At 41.4% G+C, this 14,235-nt stretch overlaps 2 long non-coding RNA genes across 2 annotated transcripts; both read left to right on the top strand.

Annotated features, from left to right (window-relative positions):
* The first annotated feature begins 5,767 nt into the window (after positions 1 to 5,767).
* LOC110909697 lies at positions 5,768 to 7,548 on the top strand. Its single transcript, XR_002575547.2, has 3 exons — positions 5,768 to 5,901; positions 6,381 to 6,434; positions 7,244 to 7,548. It is a non-coding gene; the product is annotated as an uncharacterized LOC110909697 (long non-coding RNA).
* A 4,624-nt stretch (positions 7,549 to 12,172) lies between these two features.
* LOC110909695 lies at positions 12,173 to 13,900 on the top strand. Its single transcript, XR_002575546.2, has 3 exons — positions 12,173 to 12,296; positions 12,776 to 12,829; positions 13,596 to 13,900. It is a non-coding gene; the product is annotated as an uncharacterized LOC110909695 (long non-coding RNA).
* The last annotated feature ends 335 nt before the right edge of the window (positions 13,901 to 14,235 follow it).

Below are 14,235 nucleotides of genomic sequence, written 5' to 3'. Positions count from 1 at the left end.
GCTGACCTGGCTGATGACGTGGACACAACTTTGTTATTTGTTGACTTAGCTGCTTATGTGGCACCATCACCACCTCCTCCTCCTCCACTGCCACCACTAATAAGATTTTTTGGAGGTAATGGTGGTAGATGATGGTGGTGGCTGGAGATGGTGGTGGTAGTGGAGGAGGAGGACGTGGAGGTGGTGATGGTGCCACATAAGCAGCCAAGTCAACAAATAACAAAGTTGTGTCCACGTCATCAGCCACGTCAGCAAAAAACTAACTGGATTATAATCCAGTTAGCAAAGGATCAATGGGGGCCAAAATCTTACAAGTTGGGATTGTCACGAGGAATTTTTAAAGTTGGGATTATTAGTTGCCAACGGGTGAAACTTCGGATTATTAAAATCCAATAACCCTAATCTTAACTTAAAAACGGGAATAATATGCAATCTCAACCATTGGATGAAAATGAGGTTAAATCCTAACCCTTCTAATTCATAAAAAGGGGAAGTTTTTTCACGGTTATCTTCAGTTAGCTACGATTTTCAATTTTTCATCTGTAACCGGCTGTGGCCACTTTCTCCGGTGATTCTAAATGCAAAAGATACATACATGTTAATCCTTGTCTCTCTTCTTCATCGCATCTTCTCTCTGTGCTTCTCTGGTCCCTCGTCTTGGTAATTATTCATAACAGTAGTCAAAATTGGTTGCCTATAAGTCCCACCTCCACAACCTAAATCGGCATTTTCACCTTCGAATTACCATCTGTTCAAGGCAAACCTTGGTGTTGGAACATAACGCACATCATTATCTGGAGTAGCCAACACTTCCATGCCGCTAAAGATCTGAAAAGCCCTATGTATACAGAGACCGGCTAAGTGAAGCCTAACAAAAGTCTCAAGTTCATTCACATATTTAGGGTTTGCGCTAATTAGTTTTTTGTGCAAATTAGGGTTTTGAATAAGTATCATATTGAAGGGGTATGGTCCTAAACCTCGCGCCACCTGACCGCGAGCGACCATTACCCTTATCAAAAAACCCCCACCAGCAAAGAACTGCGTCCACGCGGACGCATCCTTCGAATCCAATCGGTCAAAGGATAAGAAGAAGCCTTACCTTGTGTATGAAAGCGGACGTGCATAGCGATGCGGCTGGCACCGCATCATATGGACATTTTCGTCACGACAAGAGATCAGGGCAACAGCAACAGTCCCACAGACGGCGATGTGGCTTGGCACCGCATCCCGCATACGTCTTTGTCAAAGCATAGAGCGCGGGAACATCAAAGGTTACCGCAGGCAGCGATGCGGCCCGCACCGCATCCTGCCCACTAGGCAAGTGGGACTGACAACACAGAGCAAGTGGCACCACTGGCAGCCGCCTGTCAGGCCATACGTACGCAACGGACTGACACTGCAGTAAGACGTGGCTTCACTTCCACAACCGACAAGCCTGACACTCCTGCAAAGGGGCAGCACGTCGTCAGTCCGTCCCTTCAACTCCTCCTTCACTCCTCGGCTATAAATACCAACCCCAAACTAAGTTTGAGGTATCTCTTCACAACTCCCTCACTACTACTACTATCACACTTTGCTTCCCAAGCAAATTACTGATTCTCACGCCGGAGAGTGGTAACAAGGAGCACCCCCCACCCTATCCTCCTTGTTACGAGTCACGGTTTGTTTCCTTGTGCAGGAGATCAACCGGCGGACGATCCAGCTAGCGATCCTCGAGAGGAAGGGATTAACCCTTCTTGACAAGACCAGTGGGTTAAACCTGCCCGGTTAACCATTGTTTCATCATTGGCGCCCATCGCTACTCTTAGCACTTTCTTAACCATCCCTCTTCCTCTCAAAAGATCATGTCTGATCGTCTAAACAACACTACCGGGGATAACCTAAACCCCACCAACCCAGGGCCTGCGGGGACCACCCCTCCAGTCCCAAATCCTGGCCACATTGGCACATCAACGCAAGGGGGCACATCCCTTACGTTTGGACACGATCTTTCACAGTACGCATCTATGATCCCTCCAGACATGAACCCTCATGCCTGGTTTGACCAGCAAGCAACACTGATGGCCGCAGTATACAACAGAGCTTGCGCAAATACCGGTCGGGCCCACCCTGAAACCATATACACCTGCGGGTCGTACTTTACAATACGACGGCAGGGCTCCCTCACGCCCAGCCTCCCGAAGCAGGCGCGAGGACCGCGGATCCTCTTACTGTGAGGTCCACACAATCGATGAGGATGATTCCTCATATGGGTCTCGTGCCAGAGGCCCAATACAAAGCCGCCTGGGCCCTCGAGGCGATAACAGGCGGCTATCCACAGCTCACCGCGGCTCCGGCATTCAAAGCCGACTGGGACCGCATTCCCATCACGAAGTATATGGCCGTACCGACCCGGACGACCATACATATTGCGGGGAATCTCATGCTACTAGCAGCAGACCGGGAGGACGCCACTATGCTCCTCCCACTCACCCCCGTAATACATACCTCCGCGCCGCGAAGCGCCCCGAGAGCTAACCCTACAGACCAAAATCTGCAGCCGAAAACTCCAAGTTCGCCCCAAGAATCGCTCACGCTGGTGTCAACACCACAAAATTCCCATTGAATATTGAGAAATACAATGGTTCGTCTGATCCGGACGACCACATAAATATCTTCACCGGCGCAGGGTGCAACGGCAACTGGGACGAGCCCACCTGGTGTCATTTTTTCCCTCAGACCCTTACGGGTCTGGCAAGGGCTTGGTTTGATTCTTTGCCAGTGGGATCACTGGCCTCATTTGAGGACTTGGAAGCCAAGTTCCTCGCGCATTTTAGCCAGCAGCGACGCCATGAACGTGATTCCATGGACGTCTTGAACATCTGGCGCAGGGACGACGAATCACTTGAAGCATTCGTTTTCCAATACAACAAAGAATGCCTAGAGATAGGTGACGTTTACGACCAAATGGCACGTAACCACTTCATCGTAGCTGTTAGAGATGAACAGATGGTTATGGCCATCTCCGTGAAGGACGGCTTGCCAAAGAAATGGGAAGATGTCATGACTGCAACAGGAGACATACGCCCAAACTCAGATGTCCCTCAAACCGCATGTTGGCAAGGCACCGCCCCGGGTGGAAGGCCAGTCCTCCCACCAAGAGCCTAAGCGCAACAATAAGCGCAACCGGGACACATGGAATCGCGGGAGCGAGCCCAAGCTATACGTCCCGCACAACAGCCAGCCCGATGCAAGGGCAACTATCAACGCCCAGCGTGAGAACCGGGCGTCGAAAAAACAGTCTCGGGACCGTAACTGGACCGAGATTACTCAATCGCCAAGCGACGTCCTCCTTACAGACGCGCATTTCCTGCGACCGGCCCAACCAATGAAGTCCAAAAAAATCAGGATCTCACTCTCTATTATGAGACCACAAGGATCAGGGCCATACAACAAACAACTGCATCAGTCTCCAACTGGAGATTGAGCGAGCCCTAAAGGAAGGGAAGCTGCAGCATCTGTTACCAGGCGCACAAAAAGCAACCAAGCGCATCACCCCCCACAATGAGGGCACGTCCACAGGGAAGAGGACCATGTATGTGGCCTCAACCCATATGATCAACGGAGGCAAAGAAAGGCCGCGCAAGGTGGCGAGAAGACCGGACAATGACTGGAAAGACGAGCAAGTCGTCTTCCCAAAAGTCCGAGGCGGCCCGCGCGATAGGCGCGTCGTCGTTATTACAGGCCACCTGGCTCATTACCGCACCGAGCGATTATTCATCGACCCGGGCAGTACTTCCGATATCATATACGAGCAGTGCTTCAACCAGTTCGATCAAGAGGACAAAGATTGGTTGCAGGCGGTGGACTACCCGTTGGCCGGGTTCGCAGGGGAAACTGTTTTTCCCCTGGGCCAAATTACACACACGAACGGAGGAGGTAAACTTCATGGTTTTACCTCACACCTCCAAATATGACGTGCTTCTCGGGAGAGAATCCCAAGGCGACTTCAACATGATTACGTCCGTACCCCACTCTGCTGTCAGCTTCCCAACCGAAACAGGGGTCGCGATAATCTACGCACGCAGAGACGTCATGTTGTCGGACGAGCTACGTCCGACTAAGATAGCAAGGCCTACCCCCAACAACCAACCCGAAAAATGGGTTCTCAACGCTAGATACCCAGAGCAAAAGGTCATGTTGGGCCACGCCTTGTCCCCCAACATCAGAGCGCACCTGAAGCAACTTCTCTTCAGGAACCAAGATATTTTTGTGTGGACACCCGCAGACATGACTGGGCTCTCGCGCGAAATTGCGCAACACTTCTTGAATACCTTGCCAGGTATCGAACCGGTGATCTAAGGCCAACGCCACCTTGGATCCGCAAAGAACCAGGCGATGCATGAGGAGGTCGAAGAGCTGCTCTCCGCAGGCATCCTGCGAGAAGTCAAGTACCAGACTTGGTTGTCCAACCCAGTCATGGTAGAAAAACCATCCGTGGGCTGGCGCATGTGCGTCGATTATAAAGATCTCAACAAATCCTGCCCCAAGGATTGTTACGCGCTTCCGGAGATTGATGAAAAAGTCGATAACCTCGCACCATTTCGATGGAAGCGCTTCCTCGATTGCTACAAAAGCTACCATCAGGTACAAATGGCAATCGAGGACGAAGATAAAACGACATTCCGTACACCTACCGGAAATTACTGCTACACAAAAATGCCGTTCGGGTTGCGCAATGCAGGTGCAACATATCAAAAGATGATGAACGACACTTTTCATGGCCAAATCAGCAAAAGTGTCGAAATCTATATGGACGACCTGGTCGTCATGAGCATGGAGGAAGATACCATGCTCAAAGATATCGAAAGAACATTCCAAACTCTGCAAAGCGTCAATATGAAGCTCAACCCAGGGAAATACTCGTTTGGAATGGAAGAAGGCAAATTCCTTGGATTTATTGTAACAAAAGATGGATTCAGGGTAAACCCGGAGAAAGTTCAGGCGATTGAGCGCATGCCATCGCCTTCCACGATGAAAGAAATGCAACGACTGGCCGGCAGGTTAGCCGCGCTAAACAAATTTTTAGCCAATCATGAGGCTAAATCCTATCCTTTCATCAAAACACTGCGGAACTGTTTAAAGAAAGAACAATTCCAATGGACTGCAGAGGCCGAAAACGCCTTCCGGGAGATGAAAGAGTGTTTGATTCAACTCCCAACTCTGACCGCACCACGCAAAGATGAGCCACTTATCTTATACCTATCAGCCGCAGACAACGCGGTAGGTGTGGTACTCATAGTGGAGCGAAAGGGAGTTCAAATACCCATCTACTATATCAGCAAAATGCTAAATGACCCAGAGACAAGGGACTCCATCATGGAGAAATTGGTGTTAGCACTGGTACACGCGTCAAGACGGTTGCGACGTTACTTCGCAAACCACGTCATCACGGTGCTAACCAACTATAGGATTGGCCCAATCCTATCCAAACCTGACATCTCTGTGAGATTAAAAAAATGGGCAATCGAGCTGGGCGCACACACGCTGAACTATAAGCCGCGCCCCGCAATTGTAACGCCCCAAAAACCGGTTACCAATTAAAATAAATGAAAATGAACAAAAAAAAAAGTAACCTAGTTGATGGGTTATGATAAGAAATAAGTTAAAAATTTGAAATAATGCTTGAATTAAATACTTAACAACTTATAAGGGGGGTAATGTGTAAAGTTCTAATAAATAAGGATTTATAGTGGGTAAACCCACAAACACACATCCTGTGCGTGGGGTTGGATCGATCAAGCAGAAGGAGAACAAGGTGAAACCCTTGTTCTGCAAATTCAGCAAATTGAAGAGGAAATTCAAGGATAATCCAATGCATGAACTTCGATTTACACTCATCTAAACTCGATTATTGAAGTGGTAAGCTTAATTTTCTGAAATCACGAATTATAGAATGAGGGGTTCAACCAATCTCGATTTCTTGTACCATATATGGGAAATTTGAGTTAGAATTGCCTCCTAGAACAAGAATCATGTGTGATTTTAGGTTGCATGAAAGATTGTAGTGAAAACCCACTTTGCGAAATTGTGTTATGATTATGAAGATCATAATGATGGTGATTGTATGTTATCTTGATGTATATATGATCTAGTTTGTAATGCTTGAATGTTAGATAAATTGATGAAGGAGGAATTAGTTATGCAAAATTAGAATAAATATGAATGTTGGGTGATGATGAACTAGTAAAAATGTGCTTTAGAGACTTGTACCTCATACCTTAATTATGATGCCTACCAAGTGTTTGATGAAATGCTTAAGAACTAAATTTATGAGTAACTTGGAAAAATGGTAGAATGAAGTAGATGAACTAAATGAATGAATGAACGTTGTAATGTAGGCGTGAAGGAAGAAGGTACAAGCACTAGGAAAACGGAAGGCACGCAAGACCGAGGTATGTTCCGTTGCATACAGATCTTTGTTAAATTCTCTTTTTACTTAACTTGATGTAGAACTATCCTTGCATGACAATCGTGGTAAAATGGCAAGTAAATAACAAATCCTTATGGATTTGGGTATGCTAACGAAAGTTGTGTTAAGCTATACATTTTGACCGATTTAAATTAAATCGTGTCAAGTAGAGATGAATGCCATCTGTTTGAACGGGTAGTTTCGAATGCCATAATGAATGTTGAAAGCTTAATCCGTTATGCGGATAGAATGAAGAGTAATGTTGAAAGTAAATAACCCAATTAAACGGGTCGAACGTGTATGCTTAACTCTCAATGAGAGTGTTTATGCCAAACCCAATTAAAAAAGCAGGTCTGATTACGCCTATTCCTAATCCTAAATGGAATGTAACGACGTAGGGATCCACATAGTATCTATTTAGATACGCTCAAATAACCCCTTCTCACGGGTCGAATGTGTATGCTTAACTCTCAATGAGAGTGTTTATGCCAAACCCAATTAAACGGGTCGAATGTGTATGCTTAACTCTCAATGAGAGTGTTTATGCCAAACCCAATTAAACGGGTCGAATGTGTATGCTTAACTCTCAATGAGAGTGTTTATGCCAAACCCAATTAAACGGGTCGAATGTATATGCTTAACTCTCAATGAGAGTGTTTATGCCTAACCCAACTATTTGGGTAGTCGAATGCGTAAAAGGCTGAATGTTTTTGTATGGATGGGGCTAAAACGAAAGGATTATGATTTAACTAGTGTGATAACTAACCTTTTAAAATTTGATTGTTAATGTAGGTAAAACTCCACTTTAGGCGATTTGCAGATATGGAGCGAGCACGTGTTCATGCCTTATTATACCAAGCGCTTCCGCTAGTTTATATGCACACTTTTTGGGTCCATGTCTTGTTACTTTGTTTGATCTTGTTAGAAGTCATACACTGAAAACTTGTTGTCTTCGTTTTAGGAAGTTTAAAGTTGAAATGGGTCGTAGATTGTCGTTAGTTTATTGTGTTAAAAACAGGGGGCACGTTCGTTGTACGAACAGGTCATGCCCAATTTTTGTAAGAATTTCATTATGTATCAAATTTGGTGTTTTAATGTCTTTAGTTTATTTATTTTTAAGTAAACCATTATTTTTATGGAAAAGCGGACCTTACAAGTTGGTATCAGAGCCAAGGTTTGAGGGATTCGGGCAAGTGTCTTAGCGCTCGAACTCAAACCATGGCTCATGCAAATGTGCTCGCTCCGAGATCGCCAATGAGGTAAAATTTTAAACATTCGCTTGATATGAGTATGTATAGTGCGTTACGGTTTAAGATTTAAGATTACTTATGTTAAGAAATGTTAAGATGGGTAAAATGAGAAGTCCCTGGACCCGGGTAGCTAAAAACGGACCCGGGAAATGGTCGGAACTGTCAAAATAAGGTTCAGCAGCGTTTCAGCAAAAGAGGGGCCGTCGCCGACGGGTTGTAATGCCGTCGCCGACGCCCCATGTTTGTCGACGGCCTATCTTTCTGTCTACGGACATTGTGGGCGACGCCCCATTTATGAAGCCCGTCGCCGACGGGGTGTGAAGCCGTCGCCGACGGCTAGCGGAAATCAAATCCGCTGAGGATTTTTGTTTTGTTTTGGTTTTCGTATTTTGAGTTTCCAAAGTGTTTTAAGGCCTATTAAATGTTCGTGTAGGGTCTATATAAGGCCTAATAAGATATATGTAACCACGATTAGTGGTTACGATGGAAAGAAAATTTTAAGGGTCGAAAGTAATGTGTCGAATGACACAAATGAATGCTAAAAAAATGAATGAAAAATGAGTAAAGTTTAAAATGTGAGGATGCGAATGAAGTAAATACGGACTAATGAACTATGATGTATTGAAAGCTTGTGAACTATAATTTAAGTTACCATACTTCTCAGAAATGCCCGTTTTATGCTCCTGGCAAGTTAATAGAAGATATAATAAGTTATGTAAGGTTATGTAGACCATTGGCGATAAAGTAAAAATTTATGAAAATTCGGATGAATGTATGCTTTGATCAGAATTATGCATTAGAGGCGTGTACCTTGTACCTGAATGGTGTGATGCTTATGTGTAATTAATAATTTGCCATATTATGATTAAGGGGCGAATATGTGCTAAACGCGAATCATATAAGCTTAATAGTAAAAGATACGTTGGAATTATGTTATATAGTTAACTTGAATGGTAATTACCATTTGTAGAATCATGAAGCATTAGTATGCGAAAATACGTGAAGGTGAATGTACATATGTGTATTGTTTGGGGGATTACGTAAATTATATGTATGAAATACGTAGAATATTAGTATTACGGTCTATCATGTTTTACATGTTCAAAAGTTTGAAGTATGTAAGCAAGACAGTTGACTATCTAAAAGTCAACAGTATAGGAATATTATGAAATGGTCGTTAGACACAAAAGCTAAAGTAAAGAGTTGATGTGTTATGTATTAAGTGATTTACGTGTTATGCTTGACGATAGTTTAGTTGTATGGATTGGAAGTGAGATGACTAATAATAAATGCCTTGTTTTTACGAAATTTGACTAACGAAAGTCAATTAACTTATGAATAGAAAGAAAATGAATAGTTGTATGTATGCTCACATAAGCTAACAGTGTTATGAATGTAATAATATATTAATATGTAAGGATGGAAGTCTTGTCAGTTGATTCAAGTATGGATGGCAAACGGAGTAAGAGGAAGCAATGAGGCAAGCATGAACATGAACGCTAAAGGTAAGTGATTTCGCAATCGCTTCGAATTCATCTACATGAAGGTGTATACCTGTTTGAGTATTCGAAATCAAAGCGAAATGTATAAATAAATGAGAAAGGTTATGGTACGTTTTGTCGAGATTGTTGGCATAATGTTAAACCGATAAGACCTCATTATAAGGGTAAATCGGTCACAAATTTTAGTTGAGAAATTCTAAGGCGGAAATGAGAACTTGGTAATGTTGATGAAAGGTATGGGAAGAATATTAGTTGGGATGTTAGTTAAAGACATTTTTGTAAAGATGTTCGAATTGAGAGTAAGTGCAACATGTACTGAAATACTTATATACAAAAAGTATTGGGTGGTGGTTGACCTTATAAGGTTATATTGTAGAAGACAGTAAATAATAATTACTTACAAACTTTGGAAATATTACGTAAGAAATGCAACGTGTAATGTAGGATACTCATTAGTAAGGGACATGCTAGAGAACGTAGGTGAATTAACACCAAATACGGTGAACGAACAAATGGAAATGATATATTAAGAAATGGTCATGAATTGACCGAAGCTCGAGAAAAACACGAGAATCATCTCACTTATGTCCAGTCAAGCTAGCAAAAAGGGGTCTAACGATTCTTAAAGGATTGGATCAATATAGGAAAGAAGGATAAGAATGAAAAGTTTAAGCTTACGATTGAATGTGAATCAAATTTAAGAAAGAATGGTGGGAACACCACTAGAAATAGGATGTAGAGTGTGGCGTAGAGACGCGCTACATGAATTAGGACATGGAATTAGTGCTAGAACCCAACACTTGAAGTTGAATGTAGAAGATTAATACGAAAATATATCATAAGAAATATCATGGTAATTGATACGACAGAAGAACGTAAGGTACAAATGAAAATATTAGAATATGAGAAATGGATTCAAACTAGTAAAAGTGAAAAGTAATAATTTAAAAGTTCGAATCCGTAAGTGAAGACGTATTAAAGAAGTGAGAATAAAAACTAAGTACCAAACTCAAATAAAGTTATACGGGTCAAAGGACGATCGCTATTTGAACCCGGTATTCAATGTTCGGTTTGTCAAGTTTATTACTTATAGGTGAGCATAATGTATGGGCATGCTTTGTCACAGTTTGGAAAGCATTGCCGTCGCAAAGTATAAATAACGAGTCAAGGGTTTTGACCCGCGCCATGTACGTATAAAAGATTATATTTTTAATAGGATCTTAGGGCTCGACTAGAGAATGATGTGTCAAAATAAGATAACTGATACCCATATGTAAGAATGCATTTACAATTAGACTTTTGAAAAGTCGAACGAAATAAATGAAGCCCTTGCAATTATGTAAGTATAAGGTACGAACATGTACCTCGATGCGACCACAATAGGTAAGGGGGTGTTAGTCTGACCTTGAAAGGTCAAACTGCGAAAGTTGGAGAAATAACCAATAAAAAGAAAGAATTGTATGTAAGAAATGGAATGTATGATATGTTTAGCATGTACGTAAGAAAATTTTGAAAGATACAATAGGCGAACAAACACCCTGTAGGACACAATTATGAAAGGCTATGCGCTAATTAATTATTTATAGATAAATATGATGGAACTCTTAGTGAAATAATAGTATTGAAGCTAGTGGGAGGATGCCCACGAGTGAGAGCATATTTCATGAATAAACGAGACAAATTCTAGCATGGAAGGTACATATAAAGAAGCGGATCGATCCGGCACACGGATAACCGACTTATACGTTGAAAGCGAGGTTAGTAAAATGTTTATTTCTTAGTTAATGCTTAAGGATCCGTAGGTTTATTCGTAAATGTGAACAAATGAATGGTAGAATGATTGTGGTATGCTATACAGCGATCGACCTGTATTGGTCAGCGTGAGAAAGTATGAATGACATTAAGAGGGAGAATTAAAGGCCTTAAACTAAAGTTTGAGTTGAATTGGTTAAACGTTAGTATGGTGCTCGTACACAACATACCTAGTTGTTATCGTAAGTAGTTCATGCAAGGAGCTGATAATAAAGTGTGCGAATGATTAAATGCAAGGCTAAAACTCAAACCTGTAATTAGTTCAAGTGACGGTCGTAACCGTAGAATGATGCCTTATACTCGTATTAAGTATGAAAAAGTAATTAGGAAGTGGGAAGTTTTGTATTAGTACCACTAAGTCATTAAATGTCTATAGTATACGTATAAAGTTGTGCTAAGCCCTCATATGAGCAAGAAAGTAATTGGAAGAACGTTAGTAATGGAATGATGGGGTTGCTTATAATTACAATAATGAATTATGTCGTGCATGATTCGTGTGCGGAATAAAATAAATCGATTTATTTATATTAGTAAATGTATGAATATGTCACTTATTTAGAAAGAAAGATAGAAACAAACCGTAAGCATAAGCTTGTACGACCAATAGTATACATTGGAATAAATTCCAATGAACGAATCGCTAGTGATGATGTATGCTAGAAACTGGCATTATAAACTGAAAACGACACTAATAAGAGCCCTGGATCAGATTCTGACTTATAGGTGATTATGAAAGTAATTTACTTGATTTAAGAACGGAGGGACAATGCGTACAAATACGTTTATGCATGAATAAAAAACTTTTGCCAAGATCCCGAATGCGTCTATATTGTATTAAGCATCGTGAATGAATAGATGAAAAAGTAAGAGTAGAAGTGGTCTAGTTGGAATGAGAAAGGTTTCGGGGACGAAACCTCCTTTAAGGGGGGTAGACTTGTAACGCCCCAAAAACCGGTTACCAATTAAAATAAATAAAAATGAACAAAAAAAAGTAACCTAGTTGATGGGTTATGATAAGAAATAAGTTAAAAATTTGAAATAATGCTTGAATTAAATACTTAACAACTTATAAGGGGGTAATGTGTAAAGTTCTAATAAATAAGGATTTATAGTGGGTAAACCCACAAACACACATCCTGTGCGTGGGGTTAGATCGATCAAGCAGAAGGAGAACAAGGTGAAACCCTTGTTCTCCAAATTCAGCAAATTGAAGAGGAAATTCAAGGATAATCCAATGCATGAACTTCGATTTACACTCATCTAAACTCGATTATTGAAGTGGTAAGCTTAATTTTCTGAAATCACGAATTATAGAATGAGGGGTTCAACCAATCTCGATTTCTTGTACCATATATGGGAAATTTGAGTTAGAATTGCCTCCTAGAACAAGAATCATGTGTGATTTTAGGTTGCATGAAAGATTGTAGTGAAAACCCACTTTGTGAAATTGTGTTATGATTATGAAGATCATAATGATGGTGATTGTATGTTATCTTGATGTATATATGATCTAGTTTGTAATGCTTGAATGTTAGATAAATTGATGAAGGAGGAATTAGTTATGCAAAATTAGAATAAATATGAATGTTGGGTGATGATGAACTAGTAAAAATGTGCTTTAGAGACTTGTACCTCATACCTTAATTATGATGCCTACCAAATGTTTGATGAAATGCTTAAGAACTAAATTTATGAGTAACTTGGAAAAATGGTAGAATGAAGTAGATGAACTAAATAAATGAATGAACGTTGTAATGTAGGCGTGAAGGAAGAAGGTACAAGCACTAGGAAAACGGAAGGCACGCAAGACCGAGGTATGTTCCGTTGCATACAGATCTTTGTTAAATTCTCTTTTTACTTAACTTGATGTAGAACTATCCTTGTATGACAATCGTGGTAAAATGGCAAGTAAATAACAAATCCTTGTGGATTTGGGTATGCTAACGAAAGTTGTGTTAAGCTATACATTTTGACCGATTTAAATTAAATCGTGTCAAGTAGAGATGAATGCCATCCGTTTGAACGGGTAGTTTCGAATGCCATAATGAATGTTGAAAGCTTAATCCGTTATGCGGACAGAACGAAGAGTAATGTTGAAAGTAAATAACCCAATTAAACGGGTCGAACGTGTATGCTTAACTCTCAATGAGAGTGTTTATGCCAAACCCAATTAAACGGGTCGAATGTGTATGCTTAACTCTCAATGAGAGTGTTTATGCCAAACCCAATTAAACGGGTCGAATGTGTATGCTTAACTCTCAATGAGAGTGTTTATGCCAAACCCAATTAAACGGGTCGAATGTGTATGCTTAACTCTCAATGAGAGTGTTTATGCCAAACCCAATTAAACGGGTCGAATGTGTATGCTTAACTCTCAATGAGAGTGTTTATGCCAAACCCAATTAAACGGGTCGAATGTATATGCTTAACTCTCAATGAGAGTGTTTATGCCTAACCCAACTATTTGGGTAGTCGAATGCGTAAAAGGCTGAATGTTTTTGTATGGATGGGGCTAAAACGAAAGGATTATGATTTAACTAGTGTGATAACAAACCTTTTAAAATTTGATTGTTAATGTAGGTAAAACTCCACTTTAGGCGATTTGCAGATATGGAGCGAGCACGTGTTCATGCCTTATTATACCAAGCGCTTCCGCTAGTTTATATGCACACTTTTTGGGTCCATGTCTTGTTACTTTGTTTGATCTTGTTAGAAGTCATACACTGAAAACTTGTTGTCTTCGTTTTAGGAAGTTTAAAGTTGAAATGGGTCGTAGATTGTCGTTAGTTTATTGTGTTAAAATCAGGGGGCACGTTCGTTGTACGAACGGGTCATGCCCAATTTTTGTAAGAATTTCATTATGTATCAAATTTGGTGTTTTAATGTCTTTAGTTTATTTATTTTTAAGTAAACCATTATTTTTATGGAAAAGCGGACCTTATAGCAATCAAAGGCCAAGTTCTAGCTGACTTCGTTGCCGAAGTACCGGCAAATCGCATCCAAGAATGCGAAGAAGAACAACACCCTGCACCACCACCATCCTCTTCAGAAACCTGGGCACTATATACCGATGGTGCATCCAAGGAGTAAAGTGCAGCCGCGGGTCTGCGACTCGTCAGCCCCGATGGCCAAGAGCTTACCTATGCAATCCGCCTCGATTTCAAAAGCACAAATAACGAGGCAGAATACGAGGCTCTATTGGCAGGGCTACGTCTGGAAG

The sequence above is a fragment of the Helianthus annuus genome, chromosome 15, assembly GCF_002127325.2.
Source record: "Helianthus annuus cultivar XRQ/B chromosome 15, HanXRQr2.0-SUNRISE, whole genome shotgun sequence".
NCBI classification, from domain to species: Eukaryota; Viridiplantae; Streptophyta; class Magnoliopsida; order Asterales; family Asteraceae; genus Helianthus; species Helianthus annuus.
This window is presented reverse-complemented; position numbering and strand designations above follow the sequence as displayed.